The 22,990-nt window shown below is 42.0% G+C and overlaps 1 protein-coding gene across 4 annotated transcripts in view; it reads left to right on the forward strand.

Moving 5' to 3' along the window:
* Nucleotides 1–22,990, forward strand: part of FGD4 (FYVE, RhoGEF and PH domain containing 4) — a 175,446-nt gene that overhangs the window by 74,212 nt on the left and 78,244 nt on the right. The window contains exon 1 of one of the 4 annotated variants that reach the window (XM_074939616.1): nt 20,886–20,904. The exons of the other annotated variants lie outside the window; for them this stretch is intronic. The gene's annotated coding sequence lies outside the window, so the exon portion shown is untranslated. Of the gene's footprint in view, nt 1–20,885; nt 20,905–22,990 lie in introns of those variants that run through there. 4 annotated transcript variants of the gene reach the window in all.

Consider the following 22,990-nt stretch of genomic DNA (forward strand, 5'->3'; position numbering starts at 1 on the left):
TGGTGCCACAGGGGTGGCAGTCCTGCGGGCCGGATCCAAAGCCCTGATGAGCCGGATCCAGCCTATTAGCCGTAGTTTGCTCACCCCTGCTTCAAAGCCTGCTGACCTTGTTTTACTTTTAGCTTTGCTGGTAAGCACCAGGCCATTAACGGAATATTTGACATTTTCACAAGTTGCAGGGATGCTTTTTCTCAGTACTTTGTGGAGCTAAAACTTTAGCTAGTAGGCCACTTAATCTCCAGTTCCCCTTTGTTTTCTTTTAATTGTAAAATGCCCTCTCATACTTTGCGTGAATTATATTCTATGCAAACTGGAAGATGTTGCTGCAATCTGCTAATGCTGACTAATGCACTTGCATCTTGAGTATGGCTGTTAGAGTAGAGCAATCTATAACCAGTTATGTAATGGACTGAGGTAAAGATAAAGAGGAGAAAAGCAAGCAATTTGTGAAAATCCACTTTATCTAACTAGGTTTTTCAATAAGATACAATAGTATGTTAGTCTGTTGATCATGTTTCAGTTTATTCAGATTCTTCCCATATATTTCAATGCAAATATAGCAAAACCAGTTTATTTAAAATCTATCTAGACAGATGTGGTCCAGCTCGGTTTCAGAAGAGAGTAAAACTTATATCTTTGATTTTGGTAAGAAAGCAAAAAATGAAATTTAAATAAGCATGTAGCTTATAGGAAACATATTTTGTTCAAGTTCCACAGAGCAGGGCCGGCTCTACAGTTTTTGCCACCCCAAGCAGTGGGAAAAAAACTGCCGTCGCGGACAGCAAAAGGAAGAAGCTGCCGCTGATTTGCCACTGCGGCCGGAGGAACTGCCGCCCCTTTCTAACTGCCACCCTAAGCGCCGGCTTGGAATGCTGGTGCCTGGAGCCGGCCCTACCACAGAGCTCCTCAAGTAGATGGCAGCAGAGCGAATGTGAGAAAAGATCATTGATTGCTTCTTTTGTTAAAATAAATGATAAAAAGCCATTATTGAATGGCTGATGTAGGCTTAGATGTAGACGGTAGTAATTTAAAAGAAATTTCAGTGTAATTACTGCTGAAGCTATTTCTGAAAACTGTTTGTGTTTACTTTATTCTTTCCTGTATAAAACAAAAAGCAGGGTGGCCCTGGAAATGTGGTCTTGTACCTTCATCACCACAAGAACTACAAATATAAATGATGTAACAATATTTAGTTTCACATAAAAGTGTTATCTTCTTTCTTTACATGGATTTTACCCTGGACTGTGTCTTATTAACATCCTCTCAACCATTTTTAACTAGATATTTAAATTCAACTGGGGTAGATGGGATGACAGTTGTAGCAATTGTGTATGTTAGGATGGCAAATTCTAGGACCCTGTGTAGAAATGCTGCTGTTTTTGCTCGCTGACTCTGATGCCAGATTATGTGGGTCCTAATAGAGCTAAGCCAGATGAACAAAACAATTTGTACATCTGAGAGAGAAGGCAATAAGGGCATGGACAGACAATAAGTATCTTTAGATATAAGCCCCCTTAAGAACAGTTGAGCTCAGGAAAAACGTAAGATGAGGTGGGGTTTTTTTTAGATTTATTTTTTATGGGGGGTAGAGGAGGAGAGCATTGTGCAGGGTGCTAAGGAAATTGATAGTAAGAGAACATCCTTACCGCAAGGAGTTTAGTTTAATTTAAGACAAAATATTAAATGTGGGCATAAAATTAGAGGAATGATGTTTACATGGATAGGAATATATGTATACTAGCTATATGCAAGCCGCTTTGTTTTTGAGTTGTTCATACACTTTGCTTACCTTATGTTTTGTTAACTCCAGACAACCACTATATTTGGATCAGACTCAGTGTGTACACTGTGTACTCCTGGGTGAATTCTGCGCTACTGTGCAAGCGCAGACTTGATGTCCTCTGCAAATTCTACTCTTTCCCTGAAAAATAATTGATTCATGCGCCCCTCTTGGGCAGCAGTCCCAAACGGGCACATTTGGTTTGGGTGCCGGGGAGACATAAATCACCACCTCGGGGCGCTGGGCTGGGCTGGGCATGTATGTAAGATTCTGTCCCTTTTGCTTGCTATTGCGGCACATCTGGTGCAGAGGGGCACGGCCCCGGGATGTGTTTGGGGCAGGTCCGGCCATTGCACTCTGTCAGGGTCTGGTGCATCCTTACTCAGAGTCCCTGTCCCAGGGTGGTTGGGGGCTGCAGGGTGATCACCCACCTCTGTGCAGGTAGTGGCCCGTGCTCCCCATTGCCAAGCTGGAGCCTCATTTCCATTGTCCTTCTAATCTATTGTCTGCAACAATTTAAATTCTAGACCAATGACTGAGTAGTGGTATGCTGAGTACTACTTAACCATGCCATTCACTAACCTCTAGCTTTAGGGCATTCCTTAAATGTCTCACCTGTTCTGGAGGTAGGCTTTCCCCACTCACCTTCTCAGGGGTTTTTTTTTTTTAAAGAGAAAACATTGCATACTCAAATGAAGCAAATCTAGTGAGGAGAAAGAAAAGGAGTACTTGTGGCACCTTAGAGACTAACCAATTTATTTGAGCATGAGCTTTCGTGAGCTACAACTCACTTCATCGGATGCATACTGTGGAAATTGCAGAAGACATTATATACACAGAGACCATGAAACAATACCTCCTCCCACCCCACTCTCCTGCTGGTAATAGCTTATCTAAAGTGATCATCAAGTTTGGGCCATTTCCAGCACAAATCCAGGTTTTCTCACCCCGCCACCCCCATACACACACAAACTCACTCTCCTGCTGGCAATAGGTCATCCAAACTGACCACTCTCCTTACAATGTGTTTGATAATCAAGGTGGGCCATTTCCAGCATAAATCCAAGTTTAACCAGATCGTCTTGGGGGGTGGGGGTAGGAAAAAACAAGGGGAAATAGGCTACCTTGCATAATGACTTAGCCACTCCCAGTCTCTATTTAAGCCTAAATTAATAGTATCCAATTTGCAAATGAATTCCAATTCAGCAGTTTCTCGCTGGAGTCTGGATTTGAAGTTTTTTTTGTTGTAAGATAGCGACCTTCATGTCTGTGATTGCGTGACCAGAGAGATTGAAGTGTTCTCCGACTGGTTTATGAATGTTATAATTCTTAACATCTGATTTGTGTCCATTTATTCTTTTACGTAGAGACTGTCCAGTTTGACCAATGTACATGGCAGAGGGGCATTGCTGGCACATGATGGCATATATCACATTGGTGGATGTGCAGGTGAACGAGCCTCTGATAGTGTGGCTGATGTTATCAGGCCCTGTGATGGTGTCCCCTGAATAGATATGTGGGCACAGTTGGCAAGGGGCTTTGTTGCAAGGATAGGTTCCTGGGTTAGTGGTTCTGTTGTGTGGTATGTGGTTGTTGGTGAGTATTTGCTTCAGGTTGGGGGGCTGTCTGTAGACAAGGATTGGCCTGTCTCCCAAGATTTGTGAGAGTGCTGGGTCATCCTTCAGGATAGGTTGTAGATCCTTAATAATGCGTTGGAGAGTCATTGTGGTATTATAGTAATACATGGATGCACATTGGATAAATGTCAATATTTGCAATTGTGTCCCAATACTTAGGGCTTGTCTATATTAGAAAAGTTGTACAGTCTTAACTAAATTAATTTGAAATCTGTGTAGTTAAATAGGTGATACCCCCTAATGTAGATGCACTTAAACCCATTTAATCCTTTGTTTAGCATATACTAGTAAACTACTAAATTAAACTAAACTGATTTAAGTGAGGATTAAACAGGTGTAAGTGAATCTACATTAATTGAGAAGTACCACCACCATTAATATCCAAAACCAAAGTTTAAAAATCTTCCTATAACTTGGTTTATATTTAATCAATACGCACTAGTGCTACTAAAATAGAATGGACAAGCATTGTAAATAATAGCTACCTTTTTGGCAAATCAGAAATAAAAACACATAAAAGCATAAGAATGGCCATGCTGGATCTAGCCCCGTATTCCAACAGTGGCCAATGCCAGGTGCTCCAGAGGGAATGAACAGAACAGGTAATCATCAAGTGATCCATCCCCTGTTGCCCATTCCCAGCTTCTGGCAAACAGAGGCAAAAGACACCATTCCTGCCCATCCTTGCTAATAGCCACTAAGGGACCTATCCTCCATTAATTTATCTAGCTCTTTTTGGAACCCTGTTATATTCTTGGCCTTCACAACATCCTCTGGCAAAGAGTTCCACAGGTTGACTGTGGGTTGTGTGAAGAAACACTTCCTTTTGTTTGTTTTTAAACCTGCTGCCTATTAATTTCATTTGGTGATCCCCAGTTCTTGTGTTATGAGAAAGGAGTAAATAACACTTGATTTACTTTCTCCACACCAGTCATGATTTTAGGGACCTCTATTGTATCCCCCCTTAGTTGTCTCTTTTCCAAGCTCAAAACTCCCAGTCTTATTTATCTCCCATCATATGAAAGCTGTTCCATACCCCTAATCATTTTTGTTGCCCTTTTCTGTACCTTTTTCAATTCCAATTTATCTTTTTTTAAGATGGGGTGACAAAATCTGCGTGCAGTATTCAAGATGTGGGCATAGCATGGATTTATATAGAGGCAATATGATATTTTCTGTTGTCTTATATCGAAACAGTTCTCACAATTCTCTGAAATTAGAGTTAGGTTAACGAGGAAGCCTAAGAAATGTTGAGCTATTAACTTTATTAACAAGCAGAAACCACTAATGGTAAAGTCTGCAAGTTAGATAACATTTTAAACCCAAGCTGACAAAGGCGAAGTCTGTCTTTGTTGGAGAGAATTAGCAAACGAACCACAAGTTCCCATTTTTTGTAGACGATGTGAAAATGTTAAAGTAGCGGAAAACACTTTTTGTAGTACTAATAAAACATGTATAGTAAATGTTTCAGGAGTGCTCACTCTGTTTTTTGCGTAACTAGATAAGGAGCCAGTAGTTGATAAGCAAGAATATGTAGCACAATTACTGGCTTTTGTAAAATCAGTAAAACTTGTTTTTTTTTATTTGTACCATGGTAGTGCCCAGGAGCTCCTGTCGTGGACCAGGACTCCATTGTGCTGGGTGCTGTATAAATACAGAACAAAAAGACAGCTCTTTGAGGCAGGGACTAGGTAAACTGTTGTATGCTGCAAATGGCTTTCTCTCTGCAGCACTTAACGAGCTCCATTTGAAAGAAGTTTGGAAGATGTACAAAGTAGCTCCACTCAAAGGTAGTATTAGCTCAGTAACTCTGATGTAATGATTACGGATCCAGTTTGTGCTGTGATACTTTTTTGTTTTATGTGCTTCCTGTGCACTGAACTGCAGCTGAAAAAGCTAACTTCTGTGGGGATTTTTTGTTTTGTCCTTCCTGAAAAGGCCCCATGTACTTGAATCCAAATTCTTTTTTTTCTTCCCTTCCACCCCAAAATATACATGGGGTTTAGGATTTAGAGTTGTAGTTTGGACTTATTTCTAATCAGTAGCACGGTTTTATTATCATAGAATCATAGAACCATAGAATATCGGGGTTGGAAGGGACCTCAGGAGGTCATCTAGCCAACCCCCTGCTCAAAGCAGGACCGATCCCCAATTAAATCATCCCAGCCAGGGCTTTGTCAAGCCTGACCTTAAACTTCTAAGAAAGGAGATTCCACCACCTCCCTAGGTAACGCATTCCAGTGTTTCACCACCCTCCTAGTGAAAAAGTTTTTCCTAATATCCAACCTAAATCTCCCCCACTGCAACTTGAGACCATTACTCCTTGTTCTGTCATCTGCTACCACTGAGAACAGTCTAGAGCCATCCTCTTTGGAACCCCCTTTCAAGTGGTTGAAAGCAGCTATCAAATCTCCCCTCATTCTTCTCTTCCGTAGACTAAGCATCCCCAGTTTCCTCAGCCTCTCCTCATAAGTCATGTGTTCCAGCCCCCTAATCATTTTTGTTGCCCTCCGCTGGACTCTTCCCAATTTTTCCACATCCTTCTTGTAGTGTGGGGCCCAAAACTGGACACAGTACTCCAGATGAGGCCTCACCAGTGTCAAATAGAGGGGAACGATCATGTCCCTCGATCTGCTGGCAATGCCCCTACTTATACGTCCCAAAATGCCATTGGCCTTCTTGGCAACAAGGGCACACTGTTGACTCATATCCAGCTTCTCGTCCACTGTAATCCCTAAGTCCTTTTCTGCAGAACTGCTGCCGAGCCATTTGGTCCCTAGTCTGTAGCAGTGCATGGGATTCTTCCGTCTTAAGTGCAGGACTCTGCACTTGTCCTTGTTGAACCTCATCAGATTTCTTTTGGCCCAATCCTCCAATTTGTCTAGGTCCCTCTGTATCCTATCCCTACCCTCCAGCGTATCTACCACTCCTCCCAGTTTAGTGTCATTATATGTGCTAAGTTCTTAGAAATCAGCTTGAATGGCCATAAAGATTCCCATTTGTATAATTTGGATAGGAACATAGGAATTGTCTTGTTGTCAGTGTTAATATAGTTGAAAATTTGTTACAGTAGTGCCCAGCGGCCAGTGGTCCATCTAATCCATTATTCAGTGGTGGCCAGTACCAGAGGCTTCTGTAAAAAGTTAAAAGAATCCCTGTAAAGGACAAATGTGGAGCAGTCTGCCTCGGGGAAATGTCTAACAGGCTGGTGAAAGGGAACTGAAAGACAACATCATAGATCATCATCTTTTGTTGTTGTTTTTTGCATTACAGATCATACCTAGGACTCTGATATCAGGGCCCTATGGTAAAAAAAAAGTAAAAGACTGCCCATGCCCCAAAGAGCTTACAATGTAAATAGACGACAAAGACAAAGGGTAGGAGAGGAAACCGAGGTTGACCAAGGTTACACAGCAGGTCATTGGCAAAGTTGGGAGGAGAAGCTAGGTCTCCCAACTCACACTCCAGTATCCTGTCCACTGGGTCACAGTACCTTTTTACATGTGAATACCTACCACCAATCCAAATATATTTTTGCTGCTGCCTTATTTTAAAATTGCTCACAGCTTTTATTAATATTACGATTTCATGGGAGTCTATGGTCAGAATGACTGGGGTTTTTTTTTTTTTGTAATTATTGCAGTAAAGTACATTTGGCAGTTACTGAAATCCATTTGTGTGCTTATGTATGCACATACATAACATAGCATGGGTAGATTTCTTAGATACACTTCATGGAGCCTCGAGTACTCTGCTGTATAATCTATTAGATGCCAATTGCTACATTATGCTGCTAGCTTAAAATCTTCCTATATTGGGACCATATTCATTTAAAATATGAATACTGTACCTCTATAATGGTCGAGGTGAATTACAATATTGATGAATGGAGAAGTCATTAAGTTTCACACTGAATCTCCTCACATTCTTCCTTTGATGAACCATGAAAGACATCAGGTTTTCAGTGCTACTGATTGCAGGGTACCCCAAAATTCAACAAAACAATAGTTTTGGCCCATCAGATAAGTTTTTCAACAGGGGCACAATCCTTAGTCATGGTGGGATGTGGGAGGATGCAAAATAATGCCCCCTGTCTACCTCTCCTCCATCAGATCCTGGGAAGAGCTGGTAGCCAGTTCGGCCCCCGCTGTGAATTAGAGCAGCAGTAGGCTTATACCAGCTCCACAAGGGCCAATATATAGGTGAAGACTTCAGAAGCACAGTGTGCTCTGGCCACGCCCTGTTTTGCTCCTAGAATGCTCCAAGGCATGCCCCCTGTGTGCTTGGGGGACTAGGACGAGATGGCATGGAGCCAGCCATGCCTGCCTTCACCAGTTGGGGGTTCCTCTGTGCAAGGGTGTCTCTTTTGGGGGTCAGTTTTAAATCCCCATTAGACGAGCGGAAAGGGGACTTAAGAAAGTGGGGTCTATCCTTGGGGAAACTATCACTCTCAGTGCAGAGCACTGGTGTGTTCAACACTCATAACAGCTCACTCCAGAAGAGAGACAAGCTGCTGCATTTGCCATCTGCTTGGAGCTACAGTTTGGGTTGGGACCTCTCAAGATTTGGTCTATGAAACAAAATCATTGTCTTGCAGCAGCTTGATACTATGGTGCAGTATTCTATGCAAAACTGTTCAGGAGTCTGCAATAATTATTCACACTGTAAATGCACAAAGTCTTAATTCAAGTGAGTCACTGTCAACTGAACTAATTTGTAGTCGATCAGATTACCCTGGGTGTGCATCAATACAGAATTCAAGTACCTATTTTATCCTTCGTTGTGAAACTTCCGTGTAGATTTTGTAATGAACCTCAAAATCATGTGACACATTAACTGCTAGCTTCATCAAAGAGCACCAGTCTACCAGCTCGTTAATTTGGCTTCCTTTTCAATGCTCTTAATTCAGATTAATTTTGGATGTGTCCATAATATTTATTTTCCATGTAACTCCCCTTGTCTCTCCCTCCCCCCCCCCACTTTTTGTGACCTCGCATTTATGTTCACTTAGTGTAAAGAGGTTTAGGCGGCACACTGGGGGATTGCAGCGCTATTATTTTTGCAGTGCAGTGGCTCCGTCTCACACAATGGATTTCGAAAGCTGGCTATTGAAAACTTCAGTAGCTGCAGAGTGTGGCTGGAAGCTCATCTCATGATCAGGGAATCATCGTGAGCATTGAATATCGGTTCCACAAATGACTTGAATGCAATTGCATGATGTGTACGCAATTGTGGAATGTGGCGCACAATGTTTTGTATCTCACGCATTTAGAAAGCTGAAAGCAAAACATGGTTTAGAAGGCTTGCATTTTCTTGTTCAGTTCATTTAGGGGGTAGACTATATCAGCCAGGTGGGCACGTTTTGCACAACATGCCACATCGGTGATCAAGTCTGTGTATGTAGATTCCTTCAAAGTTAAGAACATTTTACATTAGTCTCTCAGCTTATACAAATTTGAGAGAACTTTTCCATGGGGAAAACCAGCATATTTCTGTGTGCAAAAGTAAATTTGAGTGTTCTGCTCCCATTTCCTCACAAAACTGCAAGAAAAGGCAACATTTTAAGGACCATGATTTTTATTAAGTTCACTACCTTTACTGCTCCACCTAACACTAAAGAAAGTTCCTCTGGCAGTGTTTTGGCAACAAGAGCTTCAGTGTAGGAAACAGTGGGTCACCAACACAGCTGGGTTTTGTTCTTTGACCTTGCTTTCAATCCTTCATTTTTGTCAGTCAGAGAGGCTGTCCCATCTGTGCGAACACTAGAACAATTTTTCCAGTGCAGTTCTCCCTCTTCAGGGAAGGTTCTTGTCACCCTTAATATTGCGTCTCCAGTTGTGTGACCTGGCAGCAGTTTGCAAAATAAAAATATCTTATACTATCTCCGTGCATGTACCTGGTGTTAGCCAAGAGTTGAGCATGACCACTGAGATCTGTTGATTCATCAAATTGCAGTGTAAACCTTCTGCTTGATTTGACTCTTTCTTGGAGCAATCTGAATGTCAGCTGACACATCATCAATATAGTAACTTATATTATCTGAAAGGGGAACTTTTGAATTTCATTGACTGCATTTACACCTAATGTTACTTTCACATTTTCTTTTCTGTGATTGTATGCAGCTTTTTTGCCTTCACCACAAGCTCAGCAACCAAGTAGCTTGCATCCAGCACTTAATCAGAAACAGTTACGGTCTTCGGTCGTTTGTACTTGTTTATCATTATGGTCCTTCAAACACTCGATAATTTATTTTTGCTTGTTGGCAAGGGACAGATGTTTGCTTGTAAGGTGTTGTTTTAACTTATTTGGCCCCATGGCATGGCTTGAGAATTTCTTCCCACATAGAAGACATTGTGGAAGAGGGCAAGATGGTTCACCTGTAAATAAAAATCCAAATAGCAAATAACTCCCACAGTAGCGTCGGCTCACCACTTTGACTTTGCTGTGTTCACGTTCCGTTTCATCACTGAAAGTAGATGTCAAGGTGCTGGGCCAGAATCTTTCTTCAAACATTTCTCCATTTTTAAGTCTTCAATTCAAAATTCACCACTGAAACTGAACAGTTGATAAGAAAACACGGCTACCTGTGGTACCATGCAAGCACAAGTTCATTTGAGTGTAGCATGATGCAATGTCTGTCTAACGCACGTACACCCAAAGAGCAACAACTCAAAACGCAATGTGGGTCTGACACTAATTAAAATAAATGAGATTATTTTTCCCCACAAGTGACCATTCCAAAATTTTGTTCGTGCCTGACAGCACAATAGCGTGCCATGGCACACAAGTTGGGAAACACTGTACTAGAGTACAACAGGTCTGCCAAGGACCTACTGGCCCTGGAGACGGCACTCATGTGAGGATCCAGCCATTCGAGAGAGAGCAGAAGAAATGGACTAAAGCCTTTGTGAGGGGTGCAGTGGCACCCAAGTTATATGAGGTGACTACACAAGAATGGTAGGTGATCTGAAGGAACAGGAGATGCGAGCTTACAGAGATCATTAGAATGGAGTAACAGAGAACCATTGAGAGGCAAACTCCACAGGGAGGGAGGAGAGTTTGCTAGACTTACAGACAGGTGACAGGAAGAGAGAAGTCTTTCCCATGTTGGTTGCGTGCTGAGGAGTTCAAACTATCTCAAAGACGCAGTGACCAGCTGGGTCTGTGGTAAAGGCAAGATTCCATCTCAGCTATGTGCTAGTAGCCTGGGGCCAAAAGGACCCGGGGTGAGGTCCTGGGTGTCAATTATTTGTTTTTAATGTTTGTATTAAAATGTTCCTAAAATAGGGAAAATGTATCCTAATTGGTGGAACTGGAGTCGGAGGGCCTGTGTTTCCTGAAGGGACTCTTACTGACATGTCACCAGTGGAACAGGAAATGTGGGGAATTAGGCTAAAAGCAACTCAGGCACATAAACAGAGCGGGCCATGGTATTTAATATAGTTTTATTTAAACTGCAGTTAGCTTCACACTGAAACAAAATAGACTACTCAGGCACAATGGCCATGGAATATACATCTCCTCACCTGTGTGCTGCTTAAAAAAAGATTATCATGTGCATATGTTTTCATATTCATACAGATAAGTGCTACAGTATAATATATGTAATTAAAATGTGAAACTCAATATGAAGCAGGAGAACCATGGTCTAGTGATTTAAAAGCATAGGACTTGGCATCAGGAGATTTGGGTTCTGTTCCTTGGTCTAGCACTGACTTTGTCACTTAACCTCTCTCTTCCTCAGTTTCATCACTTGTAGAACGGCAGAATACAGAACTGAGTCACAGGGTGTTGATGAAGCTTAATTATGACTTGAAGACTGCTTTGAGATGGAAGGCAAGACAGAAGTGCCAAGTATTTTATCAAGATGTGTTTGCATTAACTCTTCCAATTCCTGGAGTGCTGAGGCAGGGCGCATTTTATTTAGCCAGTGGCTTCAATTTGTAGTGATAGTTAAACTAATTCCTGTGGAATTCGTGTACTGTGCATGTCCTTGAACCAACAATATGCTGTTTTATTGGATGTATATTTTATATTTTGAACAATTTCATATGGATAAAATTATCCATTTTAGAAACAGTCTCTCTTAGTTAACCAGTAATGAAAACATTTATTTGAATCAGAGTTAGAGATTTCATTTCATGACACTGTTTTCTATGTAGGTAGAGAACTTTAATCACATTGGTATTATTCTTCAATTCTTTACAGTTCTATAGTGACAATTTTGGGAGAATTTATTTCCCAGTAGCATGATAATTTTGGGGAAAATATTTCCTACTACCATGACAGTTCTGTGATCTTAGCATTGCTAACAAGGAAACTCTGTAGGAAATGTAACTGATGATGCATGGTCCTAAGAAATAGTGTTATCCCAGATGCTTGGTAGGCACATTACTTTGAAGACATTAATGATATAGTTGCATATATTGCCAATATGCTTCTAGTAAAGTCACACCAATATTTTACTATGTTGATTTTCAGTAGCACCATGGTCCAGTTTTATAGTTTGTACCATCCCTGCCTAGAATAAGGAATGCTGAATGTAACCTCAGTTGGAAGACCTGTGGAAATAAGTTAATGAGATGGTCTATTTTGTGGCTGTCTTAAATCCCTTTACCTGCTGTTTAATCATATGGGATAAAACAATTGATCTTTTACTATGTTTTTAAGGCCTGCCATGTATTTTGAAAGTTTTATAAAACCATAATTCAGGCTCAGTTCACTCTTCCAGCAAAATCAGTGCTAATGTCAGGCTGCTACTGAAAGTAAAATAATATCTGCATACAGTTCTTTAACTTCTAATTATCCCTTGGTTTTCCAAAGCTCTTGGCTTTCCATGTGCTATAGAAAATGCTGTTCTGATAGCTAGTAAAATTAAGAAATTTCCCACTATAGAATACTCCTGGGCAGGGCTATCCCAGGCTTGCACATTCTTTGTCATCCATTGCCTTTTGAAGGTCAGACTGCCCTAAAGAAATTTTCTAGGAAAGTAAATTCTCATTGACTCTGAGTAGGGCTGGATTAATCATGCGATTAATTGCACTGTTAAACAATAGTAGAATACCATTTATTTAAATATTTTTGGGTGTTTTTTACATTTTCAAATATATTGATTTCAGTTACAACACAGAATACAAAGTGTACAGTGCTCACTTTATATTTATTATTACAAGTATATGCACTGTAAAAAAACCACAAAATATTTTTTCAATTAACCTAATACAAGTACTATAGTGCAATCTCTTTATCATGAAAGTTGAATTTACAAATGTATAATTATGTAAAAAAACAAAAAAAACTGCATTCAAAAATAAAACAGTCCACTCAGTCCCATGTCTTGTTCCGCTAATTGCTCATACAAACAGGTTTTTGTTTACATTTGAGGGGGATAATGCTGCCCACTTCTTGTTTACAATGTCACCTGAAAGTGAGAACAGACACTCTCATGGCACTGTTGTAGCCGGCGTCGCAAGATATTTACTTGCCAGAAGCGCTAAAGATTCATATGTCCCTTCATGCTTCAACCACTGTGCCAGGGGACATGGGTCCATACTGATGATGGTTTCTGCTCGATAACAGTCCAAAACAGTGCGGATCGACTCATGTTCATTTTCATTATCTGAGTCGGATGCCACCAGCAGAAGGTTGATTTTCTTTTTTGGTGGCTCAGGTTCTGTAGTTTCCACTTCGGAGTGTGCTCTTTTAAGATTTCTGAAAGCATGCTCCACACCTCGTCCCTCTCAGATTTTGGAAGGCGCTTCAGAGTCCTAAACCTTGGGTCGAGTGCTGTAGCTATCTCTAGAAATCTCACATTGGTGCCGCCTTTGCATGTTGTGAAATCTGCAGTGAGAATATTCTTAAAATTAACATGTGCTGGGTCATCATCTGAGACTGCTATAACATGTGATATATGGCAAAATGCGGGTAAAACAGAACAGGGGAAATGGAATTCTCCCCTCCTCCCCCAGGAGTTCAGTCACAAATTTAATTAACGCATTTTTAATGAGCATCATCAGCATGGAAGCATGTCTTTTGGAATGGTGGCTAAAGCATGAACGGGTATACGCATGTTTAGCATATCTGGCACGTAAATACCTTGCAATGCCAGCTACAAAAGTGCCATGCAAATGCCTGTTTTCACTCTCTGGTGACACTGCAAATAAGAAGGCAGCATTATCTCCTGTAAATGTGAACAAACTTGTTTGTCTTAGCGATTGGCTGAACAAGAAGTAGGACTGAGTGGACTTGTATGCTCTGAAGTTTTACATTGTTTTGTTTTTGACTGCAGTTATGTAACAAACAAATCTACATTTGTAAGTTGCACTTTAATACAATCTCTTCGTCTTGAAAGTACTTGTGTGAGGTGAATTGAAAAATACTATTTTGTTTTATTTTTATTACAAATATTTGCACTGTAAAAATGATACACTTTGATTTCAATTATAATACAGAATATAATATATGAAAATGTAGAAAAACATCCAAAATATTTAATAAATTTCAATTGGAATTCTATTGTTTAATAGTGCGATTAAAACTGCGATTAATTTTTTTCTGCTAATCACGTGAGTTAACTGCAATTAATCGACAGCTCTAGCTCTGACATTACTCAGCTGTCCAGTCCCCCCCACCCCCCGGTTACAGTGTCTTTGACAGTCATGTTCTGTACCTTTATCTAATAGGCAGACTGCTAGTCTGTTTTCCTTTCTGACTGTTTAACTGAGCAGATCTCTATATTCTGCATCCCTTTCTCATACTGAAAAGTAGTTTACTATATAGATATATGGCTTATAATGTGCGGGAGTTCAGACTATACTGATGATATCTTTGTCTTTAAAATCAATCACTGTGTATAGTACTTATGACACCATTACCGTATTATCTGAGCACCTTGCCATTTTTAATGTATTTATCCTCAAAACACTACTTTGAGGTAGGGAAGGGCTATTACCCCTATTTTTGAGATGAGGGGCTGAGTCACAGCTGAGCCCAAGATCCAGCCTGAGCTGCAACTTCAAAGCACTGTTTATACAGCTATTTTTAGAGTGCTAGCGCAAGCCACGCTAGCCTGCATCTGTTGACCCAGGCTGGAAGGTTCATTCCCATGGGCCGATACCCTGAGTCATGGTCACACAGGAAGTCTCCAGTGGAACTGATACTGACCCTGGGACTCGCTCAGTCTCGTGCACGCACGCGCGCACACACGCACACCCCCACCCAGCGGGGAAGGGGTTGAGATCACCAGAGCCGGGACATTGTGGGGCGGGCTTGGGCCACATGGACCATTCAGGGGTGAGCAAGGAGCTCTCCTTTCCTGTCTCCACCACACCCACACACGGTGGGGAGGGAAAGTGGGATAGAGCCACCTTTTGGAAAGATTTTTTTTTTCCTTGTTTCATGAGTCTCTGAAAACAAGGCTGAATGTTTGTTTTCCTGTGGAAGGGGCGGAAGGAGGACAGTCAGGCCAAGCAAGGAGTGTGAAGAAGCTGGACACAGGAGGGGTTTTACATAAGTGAAACGGAAAATAAATTGTATTATACTTACAGCAAATTGCTTTTGTGGTGTTTGTTTTTCTTACATCTCTTTTGTCTGCTAAAGGATAGTCCCTTTGGAGGCAGGGGACTGTATTCTATTGTGTTTGTAGGGTCTACCACAATGGGCTCCTGACCCTGGCTGGGGCCTTCAGTCACTATTGAAATCCAGATGAAAAAATGAAGAAATGAACACAGGTTTCCTAGGCCAGCAACCTAACCACTGATCCACCTTTCATCTCTGAATGTGGCACTAAATTTGCAATACGTACTTGGTAGTGTTTGAATTACCTTTCAATTTAATTTCCAGCAGTATTTGTCTGTTTGGGCGGACTTGAGCTTCTCATTTAGAGCCTCAAGGATGGGGAATCACAGCTTCTCCTCTTTGCAGTTCTTCTAATTTTTTTAAATTTTACCCAGTGCTCGCTCCAAGGGTTCATCAATATATTGATATTCTCTAAGATATTTGTAATAGGTTCAAAACCTACTAAACCGGCTGGAGTGGACAGACCTCCATTTGATAGCAGAGGGGTGATCAACCTGTGGCTCTGGAGTCACATGCGGCTCTTCAGAAGTTAATATGCAGCTCCTTGTATAGGCACAGACTCCAGGGCTGGAGCTACAGGTGCCAACTTTCCAGTGTGCCGGAGGGTGCTCACCACTCAACCTCTGATTCTGCCACAGGCCCCGCGCCCACTCCACCCCTTCCCGCCCCCTCCCCTGACCCTGCTATGCCCTCGCTCCTCCCCCTCCATGCCTTCGGCACACCACAAAACAGCTGATCGGGAGGTGCGGGGAGGCGCTGATTGGTGGGGCTGCCGGTGAGCGGGAGGTGTGGGGGGGTGGGGGTGGAGGAGAGCTGATGGGGGGCTGCTGATATATTACTGTGGCTCTTTGGCAATGTACATTGGTAAATTCTGGCTCCTTTTCAGGCTCAGGTTGGCCACCCCTGTGATAGTATGTCTTTCTATCCTGCTGTCACTTGCCCCTAGAAAACACAATTGTTGGGGAGGTGTTAATTTCAAAACAAAGAAACAGTGCAATTTAAAATTATTTTTGAAGGAAACATGGACTCCTATTGTTTGCTGAAATTCAGTTTTCCTGTTTGTTCACCTTGGTGAGAGAGTTAGTGGGATCATCCCTAAACTTTTTGAATTAGAGGAAAACTAGGATTTGAATGGTGAAACCTCAAGGCTGTGTTCCAGTTTCAGATATATACGAATGGGACTTGCATTTGTGCATTCAAAGTCAAAATATGTGCCAAAGATTTTAAAATAACCAAAGCAAAATTGTTATAATTTTTACTGTGTGTTTTGGCAAAACTCTGTCTGCTGACATTACTCAACATCTGTACCAGAAAGGAAATAATTAGTGGCCCAGTTCCAGAGAACTGACTATTCAATGCAAAGATAGTAAGCCAATTATTAATAACTTGATGATAATAGCTTATTTTGCATATATATAGCACCAAGCAGGGCTGTGGGGAATACAAGTTTTAAGGTACTTGCTTCCTTAAAAATGGTGAAAATGTTACTTGTTGGGGATTAGTTACTCTTGGGGTTTTTGGATGTTCAAAATACTAGTTTTTAAAGCAGGTTCCATATCTTTTTGGGATCTAATATTGCATCCGTTATGGAGGCAAAACACCATTTGGACTGGCTTTTAAGTAGTTTCCCTACTAAAATTGCCTATGTGTGGTAATAGGAAATGTTTTTGTAATAAACTGATATTGTAGTGGACCGTGCCTTTTAAATACGCACTTTCATTACGAAGTAGTTCTATCTCTCAAAGCTTGGAGGTGGTTGACAGACAAATTTAGATTCAGATTTGGGAAGCGCAGTTCAACCCCACCATCTGCTTCATAACGCATCCAGATGTGAGGAGAAGATGGGGACTAAAACATATTTCAGAGTGGGGAAAGGGAAATTCACACCAGGATGTACAAGTGAGGATAACTAGTCAGTAGGAGAGGCACTTACCTCTTGTAATGCTGCTACTTTGGGGCTCAGATGCTGGTAAAATTCTTGAGCATGAACTGGGTATTAGATGAAATGTGGTGGTGGTGGTTTGTTTTTTAAATCTCTAACAGTGTATTTGCCATGGTACTGCACAAAACACGCATACAGTGCACTGCATGACCCCAAATGGTTCTGTCTTAAAGTGTAGCAGGATTTCTATGATAGATGAGTAAGGCCTGGTCTACAGTACGTGGTTATTTCAGAATTAGCTGAGTTACTTCGAAATAAAACTGATTCCGTCCACATGACCAAACCAGTTTTTTCGATTTAAAGGGCTCTTTAATCCGATTTCTGTATTCCACCTCAGCAAGTGGAGTAGCGCTAAAATCGAGATGGCAGTTCCGGGTTACAGGTACTGTGGACACAATTCAATGTTATTGGCCTTCGGGAGCTATCCCAGAATGCTCCCTTGTGACCGCTCTGGACAACACTCTCAACTCCGATGCACTAGCCAGGTAGGCAGTAAAAGCCCCAGGAGTTTTTGAATTTCCTGTTTGGTCACCATCAGCACAGGTGACCATCAGCACAGTCCACCATCACAGGCAACCGTGCAGAGTCCACCATCACAAGAGACCACACAGTCCCGGATTCGCAGACGAGCTCCAGCATGGTCCGAGCGGGAGGTAGTGGATCTCATCGCATGTTGGGGAGACGAATCTGTTATGGCAGAACTACGTTCCAAAAAAAGAAATGCAAATACATACGCTAAAGTCTCCAGGGCCATGACGGAAAGAGGCTACTCCAGGGACACAGAGCAGTGTCGTACAAAAATCAAGGAGCTCAGGCAAGTGTACCAAAAAGCCAAGGGAGGTGAACGGGCACTCTGGGTCACAGCCCCATACATGCCGCTTCTACTGTGAGCTGCATGCAATTATGGGGGGTGACGCCACCACTACCCCACCACTGTCTGATACCTGGCAAGGGGGAGTTATTGGAGGACGAAGAGGAGGACAGTGCACAGGCGGCAAGTGGGGAATCCGTTTTTTCCCCCCTAGCCAGGAACTAGTCTTATTGTTGGAGCCAATAGCTTCCCCCCACTCCCAAGGCGGGCTCCTAGACCATGACACTGGAGAAGGCACTTCTGGTGAGGTGAGAGCTTGATCGGAGCCACGCGGTGGGGGGGGGGGGGGAAACCCAGCCACACTTGGTTGTTCGTATTTAGTTTAAAGGGCTCATCTCTGTTCAGAGCCTCATCAGAGCCACGCGGTGGGGGGGGGGGGGGGAAGAGGACGGGGACAGTGTTGTGTGAAGTGATCATCCCAGAGAGCCTGCAGGCCCTCCTTTTATATGGCAAACCCACCAGGCATTGCTTGCTATGGGAAAGGGGAACCAGCAGTTTGAAAGCATTGAAATGAATGCGGAAGAAGCAGAACCCTGCGTGCCCCCTAGGGCTTACCATGGCTGCCTGCAAACTGAATTCTTTTGCCCAGCCGCATGCGGTGGCTTACTTGCTTCTCAACTGTGAGGGCAGCTCTCATTTTGGTGTCTTTGCGCTTCAGGGCAGGGGACAGCAAGTCACAAAGTTTCATGAAAGTGGCCCTACGCATACGAAAGTTTCTCACCCACTGGGAATCATCCCATATCTGCAACACTATGCAGTCCCACCAGTCTGTGCTTGTTTCCCAGGCCCAGAATCAGTGTTCCATGGCATGAACCTGGCCCAACACCACCATGATCTCCCAATCGTCACATGCCATGCTTCTAGGAACGTCTGTCAATGTCCGCATCACTATCGTAATCACGCTATCGTCGCTTCCTCGCCCAGTTTTGCAGGTACTGCACATACTGCTGGATAATGCGCGAGGTATTTACAATGGTCAAAACTGCAGCGGAGATCTGAGCGGGCTCCGTGGCTATGGTGCCTGCACGGGTAATCCTGGAAAAAAGGCGCAAAACGTAGGAGAGCAGAGTGGCAGCAGAAGAGGTGCTGTTCAGTTCACAAAAGCCAAAAAAAGGCAGGAAATGGTTGTCTTCTATAGCTTTCACAGAGGCGGGAGCCCAGGACAGACAACATGGAGAAGTTCGGTAGCACAGCAAGAGCGGAAGAGCAGAGTTGGCGGCGGAAGCTGTGCTGCTTGGTTCATGATGGCTGAGCAGAGTCGGCAGCAGAAGCGTTCGATGAGGAAGAGAGAGTAGATAGTAGAGATTACTTAGGAAGATGAGAGGAAATGTGAGGTGCATCCATAGCAGGAGAGCAGCAGTGCACCATCTGCTGAAAGCAGTATGGCATCTGCACTCCAAAAAGGCTCAAAACGATTGTCTGCCAAAGCTTTCATGAAGGGAGGAGCGACTGATGACACACACCCAGAAACACCCGCGAGAAGGTTTTTGCCCCATCATGCACTGGGAGCTTAACCCAGAATTCCAGTGGGCGGCGGGGACTGCAGGAACTGTGGAATAGCTACCCACAGTGCAGCGCGCCAACATTCAATGCTAGCCTTGGTACTGTGGACGCCCTCCGCCGAATTCACATGCTTTAGTGGGGACACAGAAGATCAAATGTATAAAATCGCTTCCGAAAATTCGAATAGAATTTTGAAATAACTTAGTTATGTAGGCGGCTTTGACTGGTGAGCTCATGGAGGAAAGGAATTTTAAGAAGGAATTTGAATGGAGGTGGTGATACCTTCCACCTTTTAGGGTGAAAGAGAATTCCCAGGTACAGCAAGAAAGCATTAAAGAAAATCTAGAAGAAAGCAGTAAGTCAGGAGTGGGATAAGGATACAAACGGAGTGGTGAAATAAGGGATTTGGACAGGGAATAATAAAAAAATGAGAGCAAAGCTGAACATGATGCAAGTCTAAGATACTATAATTTCTGTGCTCAGGTACTGAAAGAGGAGCTGAGTTTAAAGTATGAACTTTAACTAATTAAACCTGCAACAGAGGTGCTGGAACAATTTGTATAGTGGGGGTGTTGAGAGCCATTGAATCAAACTGTAAACCCCGTATATGATGGAAACCACTTCAAGCCAGGGGGTATGGCAGCACCCCCAGAACCCATAGTTCCAGCACCTATGACCTAAGCTGTCCTGTCAGTTGCTTTTCCTACTATATGCATCTCTTCTGTTCACTTGGTGTGCAAGTTACACCAATTTATACTCACTCGCACCATCTTACATATCACCTTTCAGTCTTCCTGTAGACAGAGGCAGAGGTGTGCCCTGTGAAAAAATTCAGAGCAAAGCAAAAATATGATCTGAACAGCTATTGAAAAGATTACTTCAGCTGTGTGAATTAAATGAAAGCTGCCATGTTCTGGTTCACATTATCCAAATTTACCAAGAACAGACAGTCTGATTTTAATCCATTTTGTTCCTCCTGCCCCAGAATGAAATTCATTCAGGGCTTTTAAGCTTTTTGTTTTTTCAAGCCTGGGGAGTATTTGTTCCTGTCACACCATCTATTTGGGTGAGGAGGGAACAGGGTAAGTTGCATTTATGTATCTATTTTGCTGACCACTTTTAGTCGTGGATACTGTTTGATATGGTCTAAGCAAAATTACACCTGCAACAGGGTAATTGTCCTACAAGGCCAATGGGGCATGAAGGAAAAGGAGAGGGGTTCTTAGCAAACTAGACTTAGGAATCTTCAACAGTTTGTATGTAAATAGTAATTATTCTTTCTAGTTCATCTCTCATGTCTGTACTTTTCTAAGATTTGCATTTACACAATACAAAATTGACTGATTTATCTCTTTACTTATTGTCATAAATATAAAGGGAAGGGTAAACACCTTTAAAATCCCTCCTGGCCAGAAGAAAAACCCTTTCACCTGTAAAGGGTTAAGAAGCTAGGATAACCTCGCTGGCACCTGACCAAAATGACCAATGAGGAGAGAAGATACTTTCAAAGCTGGAGGAGGGGGAGAAACAAAGGCTCTCTCTGTCTGTGTGATGCTTTTGCCAGGAACAGAAAAGGAATGGAGTCTTAAACTTAGTAAGTAATCTAGTTAGATATGCGTTAGATTCTGTTTTGTTTAAATGGCTGATAAAAATAGCTGTGCTGAATGGAATGTATATTCCTGTTTTTGTGTCTTTTTTGTAACTTAAGGTTTTGCCTAGAGGGATTCTCTGTTTTGAATCTGATTACCCTGTAAGGTATTTACCATCCTGATTTTACAGAGGTGATTCTTTTACTTTATTTCTTCAATTAAAATTCTTCTTTTTAAGAACCTGATTGCTTTTTCATTGTTCTTAAGATCCAAGGGTTTGGGTCTGTGTTCACCTATGCAAACTGGTGAGGATTTTTATCAAGCCTTTCCCAGGAAAGGGGGTGTAGGGTGTTTGGGGAGGATTTGGGGGGGAAAGAAGTTTCCACGCGGGCTCTTTCCCTGTTATGTATTCGTTAGACGCTTGGTGGTGGCAGCAATAAAGTCCAAGGGCAAAAGGTAAAATAGTTTGTACCTTGGGGAAGTTTTAACCTAAGCTGGTAAAAATAAGCTTAGGGGGTTTTTCATGCAGGTCCCCACATCTGTACCCTAGAGTTCAGAGAGGGGAAGGAACCTTGACACTTATATTTACCTGCAAGCAGAGTCAGAGGCTGAAGAGAGGTGGTTGAGACAGAGGAGAGCGAAGAGGAAAGCACAGTAGGCCTCTAGTGCTAACAGTGTACTGGCTTCATTCTCTGACCCTGTGCCTTCCTTCAGTATTTGTGGCAAGGACTGTTCCTCAAAAATTGGACTTTTTAGCCACTCACAATGCTCCAGCATGATACAAGTTTTTTTGAGATGCCATCAAAATATGTACCAGGGCACTGCCAAGCACATGGTTTAAGAGCCTTACTATTTTAAAACTGTATTCTTTCCAGTGACCCCATTCTATTACCAGTCTACACCAAAAAGGCCAGCATTTTATGAATACATTATGGAATCTTCTTTGGTTATACCTCTGCTCTGGAGTTCTAATCTTCACGTTTACTGTAGTTCAAAGAAGCAGTTTAAACACACTCTGTTTGCACAATGAAAAGGATATTGGAAACAAAAGTGACTTAGTAACAATGGGAATGCAAGTACCAACCAGAGGAAAGGGCTACTGATTTTATCATTTAACCTTGTTTTTTATACAGTGGTGAAATTAAAACAGTTGTAAAAACTTCCAAAATAGCTGAGGCATTAGATGAAAACCACTTACTGTGTTCCCCTGCGCTTTGCTCCTGCGGTTTGAAGGTTACATAAGTTGATTCCCTTGTTTTTCTATTTACCAGGAATAAAACTGCCTCCAACTGACTCTGTCTCTTCACTTGTTAGTTTTGCTTGCTGCGCTCGCTCTCTCGCTCTCTCCTACACAAAACAGACATGCCGTCAAAGAGGTGGGGCATATTACATGCTATGTCTTTGAACTGTAAACTTTCAGTATATACCGAGCATCTGATTAGAACTCCTCAATGGTCTGCAAAACTTGTAAATGGGGTATATGTGAACCTGTTGTATGATCTGAAACCTGTTATATGATCATTACCATTGTGAAATCGATTACTGGTGCATACAGCAGCATTAGAGTGAATTTGATATCAGCATACTGAAAACCATGTCCTTTGATCTAGGTAAGGCTGGCTTGTTTGGATTTTTGAATTGTTTTTTGTTGATTGTTAGTCTTTTTTAATTTGAGTTGTTGCCTGCGGAATGTGTAAGTGTTTTAGGCCAAAGACAAATGAAAAGCAAAGTTTTATATCTGGTGTCTTAGAAGTATATATATATATATTATAAATTCAGCTGCTTGATTGTGTAATACATTTGGAACATATTTGTTCAACTGACAGATCTGTAGATTTTTTTTTTTTTTCTTGGAGTGTTTGCTTAGTTCATCGTGCAAAAATACTTTTTCTGCTCATCTTGCTACTTTCACCTCAACTCTCAAACAATTGAGTTTGCAGATATTTAAGTGCTTTCTATTTCTGGTTTGCTATTGAGCTGACAGCAACAATTCTGTTTACAGTTGAAAGGTCCCTAGACTATGTTGCTATAAATCAGTATTGTCTGAAATGTTTATTTTCTCAGTGGTTCATGAATTAAGTACACATGGTT

The sequence above is a fragment of the Natator depressus genome, chromosome 1, assembly GCF_965152275.1.
Source record: "Natator depressus isolate rNatDep1 chromosome 1, rNatDep2.hap1, whole genome shotgun sequence".
Lineage (NCBI taxonomy): Eukaryota > Metazoa > Chordata > Testudines > Cheloniidae > Natator > Natator depressus.